At 44.2% G+C, this 20,185-nt stretch overlaps 1 long non-coding RNA gene across 2 annotated transcripts in view; it reads left to right on the forward strand.

Moving 5' to 3' along the window:
- Nucleotides 1-2,350: 2,350 nt before the first annotated feature.
- LOC142848769 (uncharacterized) overlaps nt 2,351-20,185 on the forward strand; it is a 62,180-nt gene continuing 44,345 nt past the window's right edge. Inside the window, exon 1 of one of the 2 annotated variants that reach the window (XR_012910470.1) lies at nt 2,351-2,851. This is a non-coding gene — a long non-coding RNA (uncharacterized LOC142848769). The remainder of the gene's footprint in view (nt 2,852-20,185) is intronic. The other variant, XR_012910471.1, reaches the window with a different exon arrangement.

The following is a 20,185-nucleotide window of genomic DNA, read 5'->3' on the forward strand; positions in this document are numbered from 1 at the left end:
GCTGTGGGCAAACCCTGAGGACGGTGACAGTCTCTAGATGCTCCAGGAACTAGTTGTGTGCCTCCTGTGATGCAGCTGTACAGGACGCCAACACTTACGCTCTTTCCTTCAGGGCCTTTCTGGTGTCCATCCAGAGTGCTTGGTGTACTCTCCGCCTGTACTACGTGTACTACGCCTGTAGTGCGGTGCTTGTACTACGAGACGGTTAGCAAGTCTCGGGCAAGGGCCTGGAGATTTAAACACACAGAGACACACAGAGACAGACACTGATCACCCTTGAAACAAGAATGCCCCCTTTATTGTATCCAGGGGCAGCTTATATAGGGATCCTTAACTGATAGCCGTGCCCCATCCAAACCCACCAGAAACCACTCCTCTGCCATCAGGAACTCCTGAGGGTCTCGTGCTCAGAGCAGCTGCAAACCCAGGAAAACAAGGTGTTTTGCTCAGAGCAGCTGCAAGCCTAACAAGTTGTTTACAAGAAAGTCAGGGTCTGGGGGTCCACAGCCCCCACCACTTTGGAACATATCACTTCCTCGATACAGGAAAAAAAAAACTTTCCGAAGAGGAAAACAATTTCTTTAATTTGTACTTCAAGTTTCGTAGCCCTCTAGGCCGACGTTGTACACACTAAGTGAACTTGACTGTAGGGAAGGGGACATGAAGACATCATTGCCTCAATGTGCTTGCCTGAACTGGGGTAACCATTCTCACGGTCTAGCCTCCTGATTTATCCAGAGGATGGTGTCACCTTTCTTCTGGCATGTACCTCAATTCTACCCCTTCAGAGATTACAGACATGGAAGCATCTGCAATCGCCTGGCCGTTCCTTGACTTTTCAGCTCACTAGGTCTGTCCAGTGAAGCCATAGATATAGTAGTTGCAGTGGTTTGGTTGCAGTGGTTTCTTATTCCTCACCTGAAATGCCACAAGGCTCCTTACAGAAATGTCTGTGATTATTTACAGTATAATTTTGAATAATACTTGTCACTTCAAGAAGAATGAGTAGGGGCCAGTAAGACGGCTATCCAGGAAACCAGCCAACCAGCCGGATCACCTCAGTTCAATCCCTGAGACCCACAGGACAGAAGGAGAGAAGACGTCCATAGGTTGTCCTTTGACCTCCAAATGTACACGGAGGTACATACTCATGCATGCACACATACTTATAAATATTAAAAATGAAGATGATTGTGTTTTTCTTTCTCATCTTTTATATTTATTTTTACTTTATGTGTATAATATTTCACCCACATTTATGTATGTGTAACATGTGTGTGCCTGAGGCTGGAGAAAGAAGGCCTTGTTGAATTCCCTGAGACTGGAGTTATAGGCAGTTGTGCACTGCCCCGTGGGTGCTGGCAATGAAACTCAAGTCTTCTGTGAGCACGGCTAGTGCTCTTAGCCTCCTGAACGTCTCTACAGCCAGGTCACGTCTGGAGCCATTCATTTCCCCGGAGGCAGCCATTCTGATTTCTAAGCTCTCCCCATTAGGGCGGGGCAATAAGTGGCCCAAAGGATCAGAGACAGTTCAATCCAGCTTGGACATTAGATTAAAGTCGACACCCCACGGTCCAAGTTCAGGAGGTGACTAAGCACAATAAAGAAGTTAGGAACCAGTATAGACCTGCTAACCATTCACTAAATCTCAGGTCGCAGGTGTTTCAGAGGTCAGTGGAACAGATTGCTACATCCTTAGGGCATAATCACAAACTCTCACTGAAGGACATTAACCAATCTTTATTACCTCAAGATGACTATACTGAAAGCTGAATTTATACCAGTGCCTGTGGGAGGGGATTTCTTCCGCCTCACCTATGCCACCCCAGGTAGCCTTCCCACAATTCATTTCATCATGACATCATCTCTGAGCCCAAATCTGCAGCTAAATAAACTGCTTGGAACTTCTGAATCTAGGAAAGCCTGGTGAGGCCTCAGAGAGATAAGAACCTAGATTAAACTCGTGTTTTAATATGAAGTTTGTGGGCATCTTGCTGGGCTCATTCCCTGCTCTCCTCCCTCCTTCCTCTTCAGTTACTTACTTTGTCACTACAGCTGAGCTCTGAGCCCTATCTATCTTAGTCTCCTGGGGTTTGCAGCCACAGGAAACAGCCTGAAGCACCAGGGGTTTAAAATAGCCAGGAAGCCTGGTTAAAAAGTTCCCTGGGTTGGGTGAAAAGAGGTGGCCCTCTCCACAGGCATGGAGCTTCTGATAGTCACGTGTTCTCATGCTCCCAAGCTCTGTCTGGGTGGAACTTGAGAAGACAAACCCCTTCCCACCCCCTCTGTCTCAGACCGGAGAAGACTCTCCAGGTTATCCGCTTCGGGATTTGGTTTCCCTTCAGACTTAGGTCAGCCATGAGTCTCAGTTTTTCTTTTTCTTTCCTTTCAGTTCTAAAATAACTGACACTGATGTCCTGCAGTACTGGGAAGACCATGGACCCGAGGCTACTATAACTCCACCCCACCCCCAACCCACTCATGGCTGGCCAGTGATGTCCAAGCTAATTTTAGACCTTGAAGACAAGCCACGGGGAAGAAAAGGATAATGAGCAGAAAATGATCAGGTTCCATGATTTAACTTAAAGTGACTGGAAACAGAGCAATGGGGAAGGAGGAGAGAAGTCAGTCCATCTTGTCAAGTTCAGTCAAGAAATGTCACTGAGATAAACAAGGCCGAAACTGCAGCCAAAAGACCCAAGGTCTTCTGTACTTGTGAGAGTCCTGTCTTCCTCTGCAGGCAGAGAAGTGCCTGGCTGCTGCAGGCTTCATGTGTTGAGTGCTGAGGAAGGAGGTGAGCCCCAAACCACAGGAGCTTCGACAGCCTCACTTCGTTGCAGAAAATGATCAGGTTTGACTTGGGTATATTTCTATCTTTAGATTGGCTGTTGCTCAATGGGTAGTGATTTTGATGCAAATATTCTTGGCCAGTTCTATTCCTCAGTGGAGTCATGGGTATATTTTCACCAAATACATTTTTCCCTCTGTCGCAATCATGTCACAGACTTCTGTAATGACAGAGACATTTGAGGTGTTTCTTATTCTCAGGGATTTTTCTGGAACTAAATTGTTAAGAGAGAGTACAACAAGAATTGTGGGCACAGCAGTCAGCACGGTGACAAACCTGAATGTTGTCTGCTTCCTTTTTTCCTATGATGTTCGTGTCTGGGTTTGCCACTTGCCTGGTATCATTTCAACACTAAGGCCAGCCAGGCTTAATCTATATACAGACGCAGGGTCGGGGCAGATATGTCCTAACTTCTTGTTTGGGCAAGGAGGGGAAGTGAAACAAGAAATTACATTGTCTCATGGAAAAATCTATCAACCTCAAGTCTGTGGCTCTTATCTGATAGGGAAGGAGTTGAGGGACTCAGAATGAAACACAGGGAACAACTTATTCGCTGATAGAGGAGCTGAGAACAGCGGGGCTTCTCCCTCTAGGTCCATGTCGTATGAAGATCCTGCAAACTGGTCTTAGTGGCCAACTCAGGGTAGACATCTCATGGGGGGTGGCGATGGAATGTGTGCTGCTCTATGAGTTTACTTCCAGTATAGAGAGTGCTGTCACCAACACTGATGTTACTTTACAACATAAGAGAGGCTGCGTTTCTTCAAGTCAGGCCATCATAGCTGTACTAAGATGGGTCCCATTGACAACCCCTCAGCTGCAATTGCTCCATACTTGGATCTAAAAATAAAGAATACGAAGCCTTACTTTTCAAGGCTGGAGGGAACTTAATATTTTTCACGTCAACTCAATTTACCAGTGAAGAAAAATGGAAGTGAACGGTGGCCAGTATTCTGCAGCAGGTTTGTCTCCATCGTCTCATGGACACCCAGTGAGATGTTGCCTGCATACTCATTTTGCAGATTGGGAAGATAAAACTCAAAGATGAGTTTTCTAACAAAAAGTGAATGGAGGTGGTGGGTGGAGAGATGGCGTAGAGGTTAAGAGCATTGTCTGGTCTTTCAGAGGTCCTGGGTTCAATACCCAGCAACTGCATGGTGGCTCACAACCATCTATAATAGGGTCTGATGTCTTCTTTTGGCTTCAAGTATATATGCAGAGTACTCATCTATATAATATAAATAATAAATAAAAAATATTAAAAAACAATGAATTAATGGTACCTACTGGCATCATGGGACTTAAACTTGAATTTTTCCTTTCCTCTAGTCTTCCTTCTGCCCCTTCCTCTGTCTCTTTTCTCTCCCTCCCCACCCCCGCATCCTTTTTCCAAGTTTCTCTGTGTAGCCATGTCTGTCCTGGAACTTACTCTGTAGAGCAGGCTGGTCTTGAACTAGTACATCTACCTGCCTCTGCCTCCTGAGTGCTGGGATTAAATGTGTACACAACCACCACACAGCTACTTCTTTCTTTTTGTCAACAAGGCAAACAGCGTAGCGGTTCCTCTATCTTGTATTCTTGCTGAGGCCATTTTAGGTTAACATGAATTTGGCCTCTCTGATGGAGATTCTCATGGAAAATTATTTAACTCTATTCTAGAAACCTGAGGTCAAGCTGCCTCAGCTAACTTGTAGTTTATGTTAAACAACCTGCTTGTAAGAACCTCCCCTTCCAGTTAACTGTTTACCTTAGCTTCGGTTAAACTGCTTGTTTGTGCAAAACCTCCCCTTGAAGCTGCCAAGATACTGTCTTTAAAAACAAAACAAACAGCCAACTTACTCTAAACATTTGACATTGCACTTGAGTTCCAAAGACCTTAGTGTAGCCCCAACCCGCAAGACTAAAGATGCTCAATTGTCTGTAAACCGTGTCTGAGAGGTCCTCTCTAGAGGGCATCCCACAATACAATACCTTTCTCTTTCAATCTCTTTGAAAAAAAAGAGAAAATGGTTTTGATAACTGATGAGTTAATAACTGGAATTCACTCAACTCCAGCACATGATAAATTCTCTCAAATGCTAGATCCGATTGTTTACCTGTATGAGTCACTTTTAAGGTCTACCTGCAAATTCACAGCACCGTCAACAGTGCCAAATCCCCCACGGCTCCATGGGGGCCTAACTGTGGCCCAAACCTGGTCAAGATGTGGTGCTACCACCCAGTGTCCCTTTATGAAATAGTTCAATATGTGCTTTGCTTTCTTTGCAGTTCATGCTTTCGGAAAGCATTCTACCATTGAACCCCAGCCTCTTTCCTCTTTTTTTGAGGGGGAGTAATTCGAGACAGGCTTTCTCTGTGTAACTGTGTCCTGGAACTTGCTCTGTAGACCAGGCTGGCCTCAAACTCATAGAGATCTGCCTGCCTCTGCTTCCTGAGTGTGGGGATTAAAGGTGTGTGCCACTACTGCCCAACTCCTTTTGATCCTCTTAAAAACATTTTTTTTTCCTTTTTTAAGAAATAGTCTCACTAAGTTGCTCGGGCTGGCCTTGAACTTTCAATCTTTTTCATTCAGCCTCATGCAGACTTGATATCACAGGCTTATACCACCAGCCCCCGTCCCTCCATTACTCCCCCCCCTTTTTTTTTCAGAAGTCTGTGCCTGGGAGGAAGCGAGACTTTTTTTCAAACGTTACAGCATTTAGTTCCCAAACACACTGTAAAGAGCTGGAAGAAAAGGCTAAGCTTTGGAAGACTTGAGAAGTGTTTCCGTGTGACCTTTGGAGGTTCTAAACACCATGTAGCCTGTGTAGTCAGCCCCATCCTCCAACAAAGCTAACACAATGATGCTTGAGAGATATCATAAGGCATGTGATAGTTAATTGAGCTATTATCGAAGAAGGGCAATGTTTGTAAGCCACGCTATTGACTGCCATATGTCCGAGGTAGCCCAGGCCATTGCTAGGCTGTGTGTCCTGCACTCCCTTTGTTCTCGCATCTGCCACCTTTTTAGGGTGACTTTTGCTGCAGTCCTAGCCACAGAGGTTGCATATGTTTCAGGGTAGGGGCACGAGGATAAGAAAAGTTTGCTAGGAGGAACAGAGATAAGAAAGAATTACGGAGACTTAGGATAGTATTGGGATGGCAAGTCAATGAATATTGAATGTTGAATTTCTTTTGACTCCTGAGTTTTGAGTTCTGAGTTTACCTGTGTTTAATTTTCCATACACTTTTACACCCCAAAACAAAAAGGGGGCGCACAAAAGACTGCTTTAACATGATACAAAAAACTACTAGAGACATTGCTTGCTTCAATGCTTTGAGACATCAAGTCATTAATTCATGAGAAAAGCATTCTGTTGTTTAGACAGTGAACCCACACTAGACCAAGTATCCTGAAGGCAGCCACTCCCTAGGTCAAACCTCCTAATTAAAAAAAAAGGAGCAGAAGGATTCTTGAATTCTCTGACCTTTGGTCAGGGTGGAAGGATACACCTCTATGGGCCATCTTAATGTTCAAAACACCAAGTAAGCACACATTAGGTCAGGGTGGATAGCCACAGTTGTTGTCAACAACTTTGATCAAGCTGAAACTCTCTGACCTCTAGACAGTGTAGAATAGGCTCACATTTTTGAGCCTCAACATATTTCTTCCTTTTGAATAATTTTAAGAAAACCTGAGCTTTTGCTACAGGACAGATGATTGCAGCTATCTTAGGTGAACATTTTGTTGTTGTTGTTGTTGTTTTAGAGACTTACCGGTCTTTGTTACATGTATTCTATTCATGGATGCCCTTGTCTTAGGTGCCTGGTGGATGGATGGGGGAAGGATCTTATCCATCTCTGACTGTTGACCTCTGTAAGCCAAGGATTAAGGAAGAGTGCTCTGTTTCGGAGCCAAATTTCTGTCAAGCAAGTTCGTCAGCAATTAGATAATGATAAGCAAACAGATAGTGCTTTGTGTTACATATATGCCTATGGCTATAGTACCTCCTGATTAAAAGAGTGGAGGATCACCAGGAGTGGGAATGCCCTTTTGAATTGGTCTAGGGTGTTTCTTAACAGTTTTCAGCTGTATCAAAATCAAAATTTTCCTTATTAAACATGTCCAATCCAAAAACTTGTCGGTAAGGTCAAACTTTTCTTAGACAAATTGTAATCTTTTTTTAAATTGGTAGCATCTTATAGTGAACGAAAGCAGTTACAAACATTAACAGGTCAATATAATTTTAGTGTGGAAATTAACAATAAACACACAATTTGTAATTCTCTTAAATCCATTTTAATCAAAAGACAAGAAAAAGTTTCTTTTTGTTTTTGTTTTTTGAGACAAGGTTTCTCTGTAGCTTTGGTGCCTGTCCTGGAACTAGCATGAGACAATGTTTCTCTGTAGCTTTGGAGCCTGTCCTGGAACTAGCTCTTGTATACCAGGCTGGCCTTGAATTTACAGAGATCTGCCTGCCTCTGCCTCCCAGTGCTGGGATTAAAGGCGTGTTCCACCACTGCCCAGCCAAGAAAAGGTTTCTGTGATGGGTGAGAGTCTTAACTTTATTTCTTCTTCTAAGCTATTGTTCTTTTTTAAAAATGCTGCAAGATCCCCACGGCAGTAGGCAGCAGAAATGCTGTAGGTCCCAAATGGTGGCGGCCGGCCATGTGGTGGCAGGCAGTGGGCCCTGGGAGCAGCCAGTCCCAGGCAGAGACAGCTGCTGGTCTCAGAGCAGTGGTGGCGGGCCATGTGGCAGCAGACAGCGGGCCCTGGGAGCAGCCAGTCCCAGGCAGAGACGGCTGCTGGTCCTCGAGCAATGGCTGGTTCCAGGCAGGGAGACACATGGCGGGTGGGCAGAAGACAGAAACATGGATAGACAGGACATGCAGGGTGAGGTTGAATGTTTATTCAGGGGGTTATGGAGGAGGAAGGGTGAAGGGGGGACAGAGAGAGAAGGGGGAGAGAGAGAGAGAGAGAGAGAGAGAGAGAGAGAGAGAGAAGAGGAGAAAGAGACAGAGAAGGGGGGAAGCAGAGAAGTGGAGAGAGAGGCAGAAGCGAAGCTGCCTCTCTGAGAGGAAGATGGAAAAGAGAAAGAGCTCAGGCCAGAAGCTGAAGATCAGCCTGCCTCAGCGGATGGGGAGGAGAATGGGTGTGGCTTGTCTCTTAAAGGGACCAAAACCATAACATTCCCAGGTCTTCCTTATAATAAAAAGCACGCATGTCAAGGAAGCAGAAAAGGAAGGGCCCAAGATGGCGGCGGGCAGGTCAGAGGTAATGAAAGTGGGCGTGGCTTGTCCCTTAAAGTGACAGGAAAGCACAACATAAGCAATTGTCCAAATCTCTGAGCAGCAGTAAAAACTTTAGGCTACCCTCCTCACCTCTGAAGAGAAGCTTCAGTAACACTTTGTAATGAGTCTTTTTTTCCTCAGAGGGGAAAATTGAGGCCTCAATTTTTAGGTCCTTTGTTTCAACAGCAGATTGAATACCACACTGGCAAAATGAGTTCTGTGTCCCAAGACATAGTCTGGATAAACTGTCATATCTTTTGTCAGTGTCTTTGGAGTGGCTCCAAAGTAAACAAGACACACAAAGGCTTGGAAGATTGTGCAGTAGGTCCACCAAGAAATTAGGAATCACCAGTCATCGGCACGGTCTTCTTTCTCTTCTCAGATTGCAACGTGATGTTATATGCAGGAACACTGGTTCAGGAATCCCTTTCCGCTACTTCTGTGGAGTCATCAGCGGCTGCTGTGTCAGCAGGGCTGGCATCCTTCTGTATAACACATCTTCATCTCATCATTTCTTGTGAAAAAAAAAAAGCACAAATATGCCCTTGACCTCATATTAAGACTGGATCGGGTCCTTTCTATAATCTAGGGCTAGGGTCTTTTCGCCTTACTTTAGCAAAGGTCTCCTTGGTGCCATCATGCCAAAATCTATCCGTGGCAGACTGCTCACCGGTACCCACATTTAAAAAGTTTAGAGTAAACAGGCACGATTGAAGGCATTTTGTGGCGACTGATGATACAATTTTTTTTTATTTAATGATTTATCGAAGGGTTCATGCTCCCCTGTAAGTAACAATACATAGACCCATGGCCGTTGGATATATTATCAAACATTTAGAAGCTATCTTTTAAATCCAAACTATAAGTCTGCCTAGTTGACAGGCTCAACTTGCTTATTTATGTTTTTGTAGATACCTGTCTAGGCAAGGCCAATCTGGGCTGCCACCCCAAGCTGTCTGCTAGGATAAGGCTGTTAGCTTTGTTTTTTGTAGCTTGACTGTCTGATAGGGACCAGGCTATGCCTGGCTAGCTGAAGCTGGGAGCAGGCAGGGGCGCAAGCCATGCTCTCCACTGCAAGGCTGTGTCTCACTGGGGATTTGGGACCAGGAGGACGGTCCCTCACTGATGGGCTGGCAAATTTAGCTTAGGTTTTTAGGTGTCTGTCATTGCAGTGTCTTGAGATTTTCATGTCCACAAGCTTAGGCAGGTATAATCATCCCAGTTTCTCTCTCTCTCTCTTTCCCCCCTCCCTCCCTTTATTCCTCCCACGCTTCCTTCCTTTCTTTTCTTTCTTTCTTAATTACCTGCTATTGTTTTTTTTTTTAATTTTAAACCTTGCAATCACAAAATTAGGAGATTTTCTATCAGGCCATGCTGCCTCTAGCCATTTTTTTGCTGACTGGCTCTGGGCATTGGGTGTGGGAAGCACAGCCCTCCAAACATTTTTGTCATCTGCTTTTTTTTGACTCCACAGCACCGCGGGGGTCAGACCCAATTGCTATGGCGCGTGGCATAGGCTGCCATAATCTTAGCTGTAGCCCGGGCCATTGTTGGGCTCCTTGTCCTGAGCTTCCTTTTCTCTTTTCACCTGCTCAGCAGTGGCAGAGACTGCAGCTCCGAGACCGTAGCCTGGCTCACGGGCTTGGTGGAAAAGCCACTCCTTATGTCCTTGTCTCCTTATATTTTTCTATCTGCTCAGTAACTGCAGCTATGGCTCTAAGACCATAGCACTACTGCTTGCCTGGGCGAAGGTGGGGCTGCACTTTGGCCTCTCTGAGTCCTGGAGCAGCCCAAAAAGGTCAGCTGGTGCGCGAGCAGCGAGGCAGAGGAAGTGTACTGTTTACATTATCTACAAACTCTAAAAATCTCTGCATTTGTTTTTGCCCCATGCCAGCTCCTCCGGCTGTTAAAGCACATTCAAACAATTGTACAGACAGTTGAATACTATGTCTTTGCCCCATGTTTACAGATATTTACAGCTTTCCTCTCGCTAGCGTCACCACCTTTTTATATTTGGGGTGACTTCCGTTGAGATCCTCGCTGGGCGGGTTTGTACATTCCAGGGTAGGAGTGTGAGGATTAGAAAATGTTAAGTAGGCGGAACAGAGATAAGAGGAAATCGCAAGGACATAGGATAGTATCTGGAGGGCGACTCAGCAAATACCGAATGCTGAATTCATCCACGTTTATTTTCCATACACTTTTACACCCCAATACAAAAAGGAGAGAAAAAGGCTGCTTTAGCATGATACAAAGGACAACCAGAACAGTTTCTTGCCCCAACACTTGAGACATCAAATCATTAACTCTTGAGAAAAGCATTCTATTGTTTAGGCAGTGAACCCACCCTAGACCAAGTAATCCCAAAGGCAGCCACTCCTTAGGTCAAACCTAACTTAAAAGAAAGAGCAGAAGGATTCTTGAATTCTCTGACCTTTGGTCAGAGTGGAAAGGATTTACCTCTATGGGCCTTCTTAATGTCCAAAACATCAAGTAAGCACACTTTAGGTCGGGGCCTGTGGCCACAGTTGTTGTAGACAACTTTGAGCAAGCTAAAACTCTCTGACCTTCAGACAAGGTGGAATAGGCTTACATTTTTGAGCCTCTACAGGGCAACACAAGATAACTTCTGTGTACTTTATTAAACCATTAGCAACTGAGGACCCTTAGTAGAAGCTCTGAACCAAAGGAACCAGCAACGGGGCTGTCAGAAAGAAAAGCAAGCCAGACCTGGAGTGTGGGCTGCCAATAGCCATTCTTTGTAATGAATATCCAGGAGAAATGATGATGGGGTTAGGGACTCAGGCTATTTCCTGTAGTTTGTTGTTTTTATTCTTTCCTCTTTGGGGGGCCCACCTCTGAACTCCCGAATAAACACAGAGACTTATTACTACTTATGAATACTCAGCTTTACCTTGGCTTGTTTCTTTGATGTGGGAGTGTCATATATCAATCTGTTGATTTCATTGGTTAAGCAATAAAGAAACTGCTTGGCCCTGATAGGTTAAAACATAGGTGGGAGTGGTAAACAGAACAGAATGCTGGGAGGAAGAGGAAGTGAGCTCAGAGAGACGCCATGCTCCCTTCTCCCGGGCACGGCCATAGCTCTGCTCTCTGAGGCAGATACAATGAACTCCGATCCAGCATGGACGTAGGCTAGAATCTTCCCGGTAAGACTGATGCTACACAGATTATTAGAGATGGGTTGATCGGGATATGAGAATTAGCGTGTAAGGGCTAGAGTTAATGGGCCAAGCAGTGTTTAAAAGAATACAGTGTCCGTGTAATTATTTCGAGGCATAAGCTAGCAGGCGGCCGGGGCGCTGGGGACGCAGCTCCGCCGCTCCAATTACAACATTTCTTGCCACCTTTTCTTAAATTATTCCAGCTACCTTTTGCCTCTGGGTTTTTATCTTTCTCTATTTTTGTTTATCTTTTCTTTCCTTCTTACTCCGAGTCTGGTAGGGTGACTGGCCCTTTCTTTTCTCGCTCCTCCATCCCCTCTTCCCAGATTTCTCCTCCTATTTATTCTTTCTGCCAGTCAACCCTGCCTATCCTTCCTCCTGTCTGGCTATTGGCCATTCAGCTTTTTATCAGACCAACTAGGCATTTTAGGCAGGCCGAGGAACACAGCTTCACAGAGTTAAACAAATGCCACAGAAAAGAATACAATACATCTTTCCCTCATTAAACAAATGTTCCACAGCATGAACAAATATAACACATCTCTAACTAATATTCTACAACAATTTTCTGTAGAGATGCTTCAAAAGTCCTGGCTAAAAACACAGCTCAGTGATAGTGTTCTTACCTAGTACATGCAAGGCTCTGTGTTACAGCTCCAATACCACAGAAAACAAGAAGGAAAAAAAAACCCCATGATTTACAGCATCCCCTTTGTCCTAGACACACTTAAATAAAAATAAATAATTTTCATGTTATTTGAACACCAAATTTTAAATTCTCACTCTCCTGTAGTTCAGAGAAGTTAATTGCTCTCAGGAAGGCCACCCCATGGACAGAAAGAAAGAAGAACAGAGAGGTTGGGTATCTTATCTGTCACAACATTTTGTAGGGAAAGAAAACACTGTCCAGGGAAACAGAGTGACTTCTAAGAGCAGCCACTGGGACAAGTTGCTCCCCTTCTATTTGTTCCACAGCAAGACTTCAGAAGGCAAAATCCTACCGGCATATCTAGCTATAACTAGTATTCAACAGAAGACACATTCAACAATGCATGATATTTAACACTCAACTAAAGGACATATTAGATATGTGATTATCTCAGCATCACAAGATTTGCTCTTACATAGACTCTCAGACACCAACCTTAGCCAAAAGGTAATATTTATGCTTTTCAGAGGCCGGTAAAATATTTGTACTTTGAAACACAAAGTTGGTAATGCTTAACCGTGGGGCAACCTTATCAGGATTTAGTAAATAGGTTCAAAGGAACACAAGCTGATTCTGGAACCTGGCTGAGCAGGGAGATTTAGACGCCCTTTGGAGGGCAGCTGATTATCTAATGAGTCATGTGTATGCACGTCCTCTACGTCCTTCGTAATCTCAGGTAAATGGACTCTTTCTTATAAGCTCCAGAGTTAGCCTAGAGCACCAGCTAACTCCCAAGCACCGACTTGGTGCCTCAGCTCTTCCACCTGCCATTGCATAGCTAACATGTTAACATGTTCTTGTACTTCTGCCAAGTTAGCTGGAAGGAAAGACCAGCTTTTAATCAGGTACCATCAAAGGAAAATCCGGCCCTGAATCCCTCACTAATCCCTAATACTGACCTTCAGAACCTGAGACCTCCCCAGTCCACCCTGAATCACGGATTGTCGAAGCGTTTTGTTTTTTTGTTTGATACGGGGTATCTTGTATTCCATGCTGACTTTAACGTCACTATATGGTCGAAGATAACATTGAACTCCTCGTCCTCCTGCCTCCACTTCCTGAGTGCTGGAATTATAGGCATGTCCTGCCAAGCCTCATTAATGTGGTACTCAACATTGAAACCTGGGCTGTGTGCATTCCAGGCAAGCATGCTACCAATTGACTTATAGTCTGAATCTCTCTAGACTTGTTTTGAAAAGTTGTAAAAGTAAGCCAGGTGTGGCAACATATGCCTTTAATCTCGGCACTTGGGAGGTAGAGAGGCAGGCAGATCTCTGGCAGTTCTAGGCCATGTTTAAAAAAAAAAATCAGAACATATAACAAAAGTTGCCTTCGAAACTGTCTCTGTATAGTAGTATTTTGTATGTTATATAGCCAAATTCTAGAACTTCCTCATCACCTCTACTTCAAAAATATTGTACTAAACACTGGCATCCTAAGATAGTATCCTTTCTCAGTAATGGTAAAGGCTGAGAAATTCTTCAGTAGAAATAAATAATAATAAACATGAAAAATGAATAAATAATGATATTAAACATCATATACTATTGCTTTCATTTTCATGTGAAAAGTTTGATTCAGCTTAAGTGAAATTTTTTTTACTTTATTTTTTAATTTTTTTTTTAGCTTAGCTTAAGTGAAATTAAAGAAGTAAACGAAGAGGAGGTTGAAGCAGTGTCTTCCTGTTGGTCCTCTGAGAGTGAGGAGAAGTTGGAGGATAGAAACCATGGCTCCTGCCCTGGTCCACTCTCTGCCCTCCTCCTATTCCACCCTCTTGGAAAGTGAGGCAGAGGCATCCCCACCCAATTCAATATTTTTGTTTTGTTTGTTTCTTTTTCAGACAGGATTTCACTGTATAGCCCTGGCTTTCCTGGAACTCACTTTGTAGACCAGGCTGGCCTCGAACTCGTAGATATCCACCAGCCTCTGCCTCCTGAGTGTTGGGATTAAAGGAATGTGTTACTACTGTCTGGCTTCCAGTTCAATATTATTTTGGAGCCAAATGCTTATACACTGGGATCAAGACTTAACCAATTAAAAGAGTTCCTAAAAGTCAATATTTTTCTTTAATTTGTTTTAGTTTCTTGGGAGGATGGTCCTGCAGAGGTATACTAACCTTGGAATGAAAAGACTGCCTTTGCCTCAGGGAATGCTAGACTCAGAGCTAGATCTTTGCTGCCTCTAGACAGGACCAGAAGGAATTCACTTCAACAAACCCTGGTTGCAACCTGTATTAGGGTAGCCTGACACCACTGTAGAAAATGCCACCCTTGAAGTAGCAAGCGGATACCCTTAGGAGCTTTATTAGCAATTGATTGTGAGTGACCCATGCCTGCCTTTGCACAGATAGCCAGCTCAAAGGAATGACAACCTATACTGAAAAAGTTATTCCTCACCAAAATAATGAGCTGCCCTCACATGGTGGTTTGAATAAGAATGGCCCGTCTAGGCTCCTGTAATTGAATACTTAGGGACTGGTGCTATTTGAAAGGATTAGGAGGTGTGGCCTTGTTGAAGGAAGTGTGTCACTAGGGGTGGGCTTTGGCGTTTCAAAGCCCAAGCCAGGCCTAGAGTCTCTCTCTCTTCCTGATGCCGATGGTTCCAGATGTAGAACTCTCAGCAACCCCAGCATCAGCGTCTGTCTGCATGTCACCGTGCTTCTCACCATGCTGATAATGAACTAAACCTCCGAGCCTGTAAGCCAGCCCCAATTAAATACTTTTTTTTTTAAGAGTTGCTGTGGTCATGGTATCTCTTCACAGCACTGTCACACAGACCAGGACACCTCCTGCCCCTCCCAACTGGGGCCCTGCAGGTGTCCCCTCTGGAAAGACTAATGACTACCTTTGAACAACTGTATATCCAGGTGGCACCGTCCCTTCTCCAGGAATGAGCCTGCTGCAGCTTCTGCAGCATCCTTGATTAAATCCTTCTTTTTCCATTGGCATGATCTTCAGTAAATCAATTCCCAGCCCATGTGTCTGTCACCTGCCTGTCACTGATTTTTCCCAGCGTGGCACTATCTAGCAGCTTAAATGACTGTTAGTTATTTCAGCTTCTATTTGGGATCTGAAGGGGGTTGGGAATGATCTGTGAAAATCTAAGCTACACTGTTGTTTGGGTAAGAATTTCATTTTGTTTTAGGTATGTATAGTGCTTTGTTGTATGTAAACAGCAAATTGTAGGTAGACACTGGAGTTCTTTCAAGCTCTCAGAGGAGGCTGTTGTATGGTGTGATCTTTGCACCATAGCTTGGCCTAGAGCTACCAAGGTATCCTGCCACTAAATCATAACAGTTATATGCTCCTATCTCACCACTACTGAGCTTTTGTGCAAAGAACCGAACACTTTATTATCCTTTAATTTTTTTTCAATGCAAAATCAAGCCAGATGACTCCCTCCCTCCCTCCCTCCCTCCCTCCCTCCCTCCCTCCCTCCCTCATATTAACTCGCCCGTTTGATGAGTGGTCATTGACCGAGAGGAAATCTGAGTCTGAAATGAAACTTGGTCTTCCTTGAAGAAACGAGCTTTGCTCCCTGATATTCACGCCCCGCTACACACACACACACACACACACACACACACACACACACACACACTGGCCTGGAAAAAGTCACAGTAGTTCTAAATCCAGTTTTTACCAGTTCTGCAGAGACATGGTGATCTGGGGTTGTTTAAAATCAGGCCCAGATCCATCAGGTTTTTCTTTTTGTGTTCCTGTGCTCAAGCCTCTTTGTTAACTGTACCATTTATGTAAGATTACTGTTTCTGGAAGGAAGTCAGGGGAGTAACGGCCCATGAGCCGTTCACAACCTTTTTGCAAGAATTCTGGCAGGGGTGAAGCTCTTCTGTGAGAGGAATTTGTACCTCCCAGTTTAGCTTTGAGAACACCCCACCGCCACCAGGAACTGGAATTTTCCCGGGAATCTCATTCTGAGAAAAGGAAATGGCAGAAGCCTCCTGCCAGGTAGAGAAGGACAAGTGTCCCAAGAAGAGATTTCACAGAGACCTGACAGCTGGTTAGCCCACCTTTAAGGATTGCCTGGAGCCCCGATAATGACAGGCTGCTGGTGGGCTGGACTTCATTTTGGCAAGTACTGCTTAATGATCATATCTTCTGCTCTTTGCTTAAACCTAAACCTCACGTCAAAAGTATGAAGATGGATTTCTGGGTGCCAGAGGGCGTGGTGCGTTGGGTTTCTTTCTTTATTGTTCTTTTTGTAGACCTCCTTACGAATCAGACCAGGTGTGGTGGTGCACACCTGTAATCCCAGCACTTGAGAAGAGGAAAGAGGAGACTCAATAGTGAGTTCAAAGTCAGTCTTGGCTATATGGGACTGTCTCAGCCCTCTTTTTTTGAAAAATGTAGAGACTGAGATAATTTTAAGGATTTACAAACTCCCTCCCATACAGAATTCATCCTAGGAGCCCCAGTTTAAAAATTCTGCTCGAAGCTGGGCATGATAGTGCATACCCTTAATCTCGGTCCAACATTTAGGAAGTAGAGGCAGGCAGATCTCTAAATTCAAGGCCATCCTGGTCTACAGAGCAAGTTCCAGGACAACTAGGGCTACACAGAAACTCTCTCTTGGAAAACAGAAAAAAAAAGGAAGAAATAAAGAGAGAAAGGAAGGAAAGAAAAGAAAAGAAAAAAGAAAATTCTGCTTGAGAGACTGAAGACAGCTGGTAAGAAAGACTTCTGAGTCCATGTGTTTTTTAACCCTGGACACACACTGGAATTGTGCAGAGATGTTTAAAAAGTGCTAGTGCCAGGCTCAGATTCCCAAGGCATGAACTGGTTGGCGTGCATCCGGGGCACTGGGAAAGCTTTTGAGATTCCACATCATGGTCAGAGCTGAGGACCCAGCGTTCCCAGGATGGAGTTGAGCCTGTGAGAAGGATGAGCACAGCTACAGAATACCAAACACAATAGCCAACCATCCTTGCCTTGAGAGAGCGTTCCTTCACTTGAAACTTTGAACCATCTCAAAGGCAAAGGTGTTTCTGAGCGCTATAGTTGACGGCAGAGACACTTCCATGGCTCAAGAAAGAGGACTCAGTGTTGAAGGACACAATATGAGCACAGCTAAATATTCACCTCTCCCCAAAAAATCCAGGTGAGAATGTAAAGCCCACAAGGAATGAAACCCTGGCAGAGGTTCAAATGGGCCCAGAGACTGAAGAGAAAATTCTAGAAGGAATACCGCTGAACAATAGGAGTGGTGTGGTGTCTTAGTCTCTATGGCTGTGAAGAGACACCATGATCACAGCAACTCCTTTTTTTTCGGTTTTTCGAGACAGGGTTTCTTTGTGGTTTTGGAGCCTGTCCTGGAACTAGCTCTTGTAGACCAGGCTGGTCTCAAACTCACAGAGATCCGCCTGCCTCTGCCTCCCGAGTGCTGGGATTAAAGGCGTGCGCCACCACCGCCCGGCTGCAACTCCTTTTTTTTTAATTGCAGTTTTTAAAAAAATCTTATTTATCTTTATTTTTATATGCATTGGTGTTTTGCCATGGGTGTCGGGTCCTTTGCAAGTGGAGTTACAGACAGTTGTGAGCTGCCATGTGGGTTCTGGGAAATAGTACTTTGGGAAAATAGCTAGAGCTCTTAACTGATGAGTCCTCTTCCCATCTCCAGGTTTATTTATTTATTTTAAAAGTAGGTAGATGTTAAGAACATTTTTTTAGATTGTGTGTGTTGTCTGCATGAACTTAGAATGTGTGTTATCTGCATGCATGTGTGTGTACCACAAGCATGCCAGTGGAGGTCAGAAGAGGGCATTGAATGCCCTAGAGTTTCAGATGGCTGTGAACCACCATATGGGTTGTGAGTCACCATAAGGATCATACTATGTAATACTGGCTGGCCTGGAATTCACTGTGTAGACTAGGCTGGCCTTGAACTTTCAGAGATCTGTTGTGGGAATTCATCTAGACAATAGCTTTTGAGGATACCAGACATAGGGGCAGGGTCTTCTGTCTGTGGACAGGACGGCTGTTAAGAGAGAGGAGGGGCTTACTCACTCTCTCGGGTGGTGGTTGGAGATTTGATTGCAGCTCCCAGTGCCCATAGAGCCGAGGACCATGGTCCTCATGAGTGGTCCTCAATAAATATTTGATAACTCCCTTTATCTTGGGCTCTCGTGGATTCTCTTACCCATGTTTACAGAGATCTGCCTGTCTCTGTCTTTTGGGTGCTGGGATTAAAGGTGTGTGCTATTCCTTTACTCCTTTGTAAATCTGGTTGGCTGTTAATACATTGTTTTGTTATCACTTCTCTCAAAAACAGCATCGTGGGTTTAACAGAAGCTTACCTACTAAGAGTATCTACAGTTATAGATACACAAACCACAGGGAATCATGAAGTTGGTCTGGCCTGGCTGTCTTAAAAGGCATACATCATAGGTTTTTCAGGCTAGAGTTCATGGCTCCTGGGGCACAATGTGCCTTCCAGTTAGTGGAAGACTCCTTCAGGCAGTGAAACATTCAGGCCTCTTAGGGTTTCTCTATATGTTCTTTTGGAAGTCAAGGAAGTAGGGACACTCAACAGGACAATTGGACTTAGACATTAGTCTTATGTGCCCTGTAAAGTCTGCAAACATCATTGTATCCTGGCAACTACAACTGTATCGATCCTGAAAACTGCCATTATATTCTATTTCTGATAAAGGTATAAAAAGTCTGAATGCTCTCAATACAATCGTCACATCCTCAGTCTTGCTGGGACCCCTCCCATCAGCCTGGCTTAATTCCTGACGACCATATCAGGTAACCTTGGCCTGGTAAGTAAGCGCCAGCACTTACAATCAACAAAAAGGACAGGTAAAGAAACAGAGGTCTGAAAGATGCAGCCACCCCAAAAAACTCAGATCACAGCAGAGAAGCATACATAAAAACATGGGAAATAACTTAGCCCACAATTCCTCAATAATAGAAGCCAAGAATAATGAAATAATGATAAACCAGCCCGCCTCTATTTTGAGCTTGAAAGCCATCTTATAGCAAAGTCATGCTAGGTTTGTCTCTGTTTATGATTAAATCTCTGTCAAGGATTAAGCCATGCCCCACCTATAACCTTAACTAAACCTGATGCTATACTGCCTCTTCCAGGAAACAGCAACCATGCCTTTGTCATGCTCTGCTTCGGACCCCACTTATTTGCCTAATGTTGTAGAATAACCTTTTTGTACATTGTGAAGATGTTTTTCTGCTAAGGCACCTTCTGATTGGTTTAATAGAGAGTTGAACGGCCAATAGCTAGGCGGGAAAGGATAGTCAGGACTTCTTGGGAGAGAGGAAGTATCTGAGAGGTGGGGAATTCGCCAGCCAGACACAGAGGAACTAGGATGTACTGTCATGAGGAGAGGTAATGAGCTATGTGGCTAGGTTTATACAAATGGGTTAATTTAAATTTTAGGGGCTAGTTGGGAACAAGCCTAAGCTTTCATAAGCTTATTAATCATGATTAATAAGAAGTCTCCATCTCATTATTTGGGAGCGGATGGTCCACAGTCCAACTCTATTTAACATCCACGTATATCCAAGTGTAGAACAGCTGGCATGCTACCTTGTGGCAGAACTAAATTGCTTAATTTAAATTTTAAGAGCTAGTTGGGAACAAGCGCAAGTTTCATGATTAAGAAGAAGTCCCTGTGTCATTATTTGGGAGTTGGTTATGGTATCAAAGAGTTTGACTATATCCTGCCTAATCCCCCATTTGGAAATCCCCTACTCCTGAGCTATAAAGCCTATATTCTCCATATCAGGGGTTGAGTCTTGAGCTCCTCTTTAGTGGGAGAGAGCCCATGTACGCAAATAAAGCTTGCTCTAATTTGGCTCTGATTTGTGTCAGTGGTTTTTCTATTATATTTGTGCGATTAACTAGATGAAACATCAAAGAATTAAAAATCCTACTTAAAAAAAAATCCAGTGACTTCAAAGAGGATTCAGACAAGTAGATGAATGAAGTAAGGAAATCAATGTTGAATCCGGACGAGAAAGTCAGGAGGATGCCTGGAAACTGGAAGCAGTCAAGATTGCCAGGCAAGAGTTGAGAGAATGGGGGTGGGCGTGGGATGGGGGAAGGGGAGAGGGGGAAAGAGAAGGGAGAAGGAGAGGATTGGGAAGAGCTTGGGGGAATGAGATGGTTGGAAGGGAGGATATAGGATATGGG

The sequence above is a fragment of the Microtus pennsylvanicus genome, chromosome 4, assembly GCF_037038515.1.
Source record: "Microtus pennsylvanicus isolate mMicPen1 chromosome 4, mMicPen1.hap1, whole genome shotgun sequence".
Lineage (NCBI taxonomy): Eukaryota > Metazoa > Chordata > Mammalia > Rodentia > Cricetidae > Microtus > Microtus pennsylvanicus.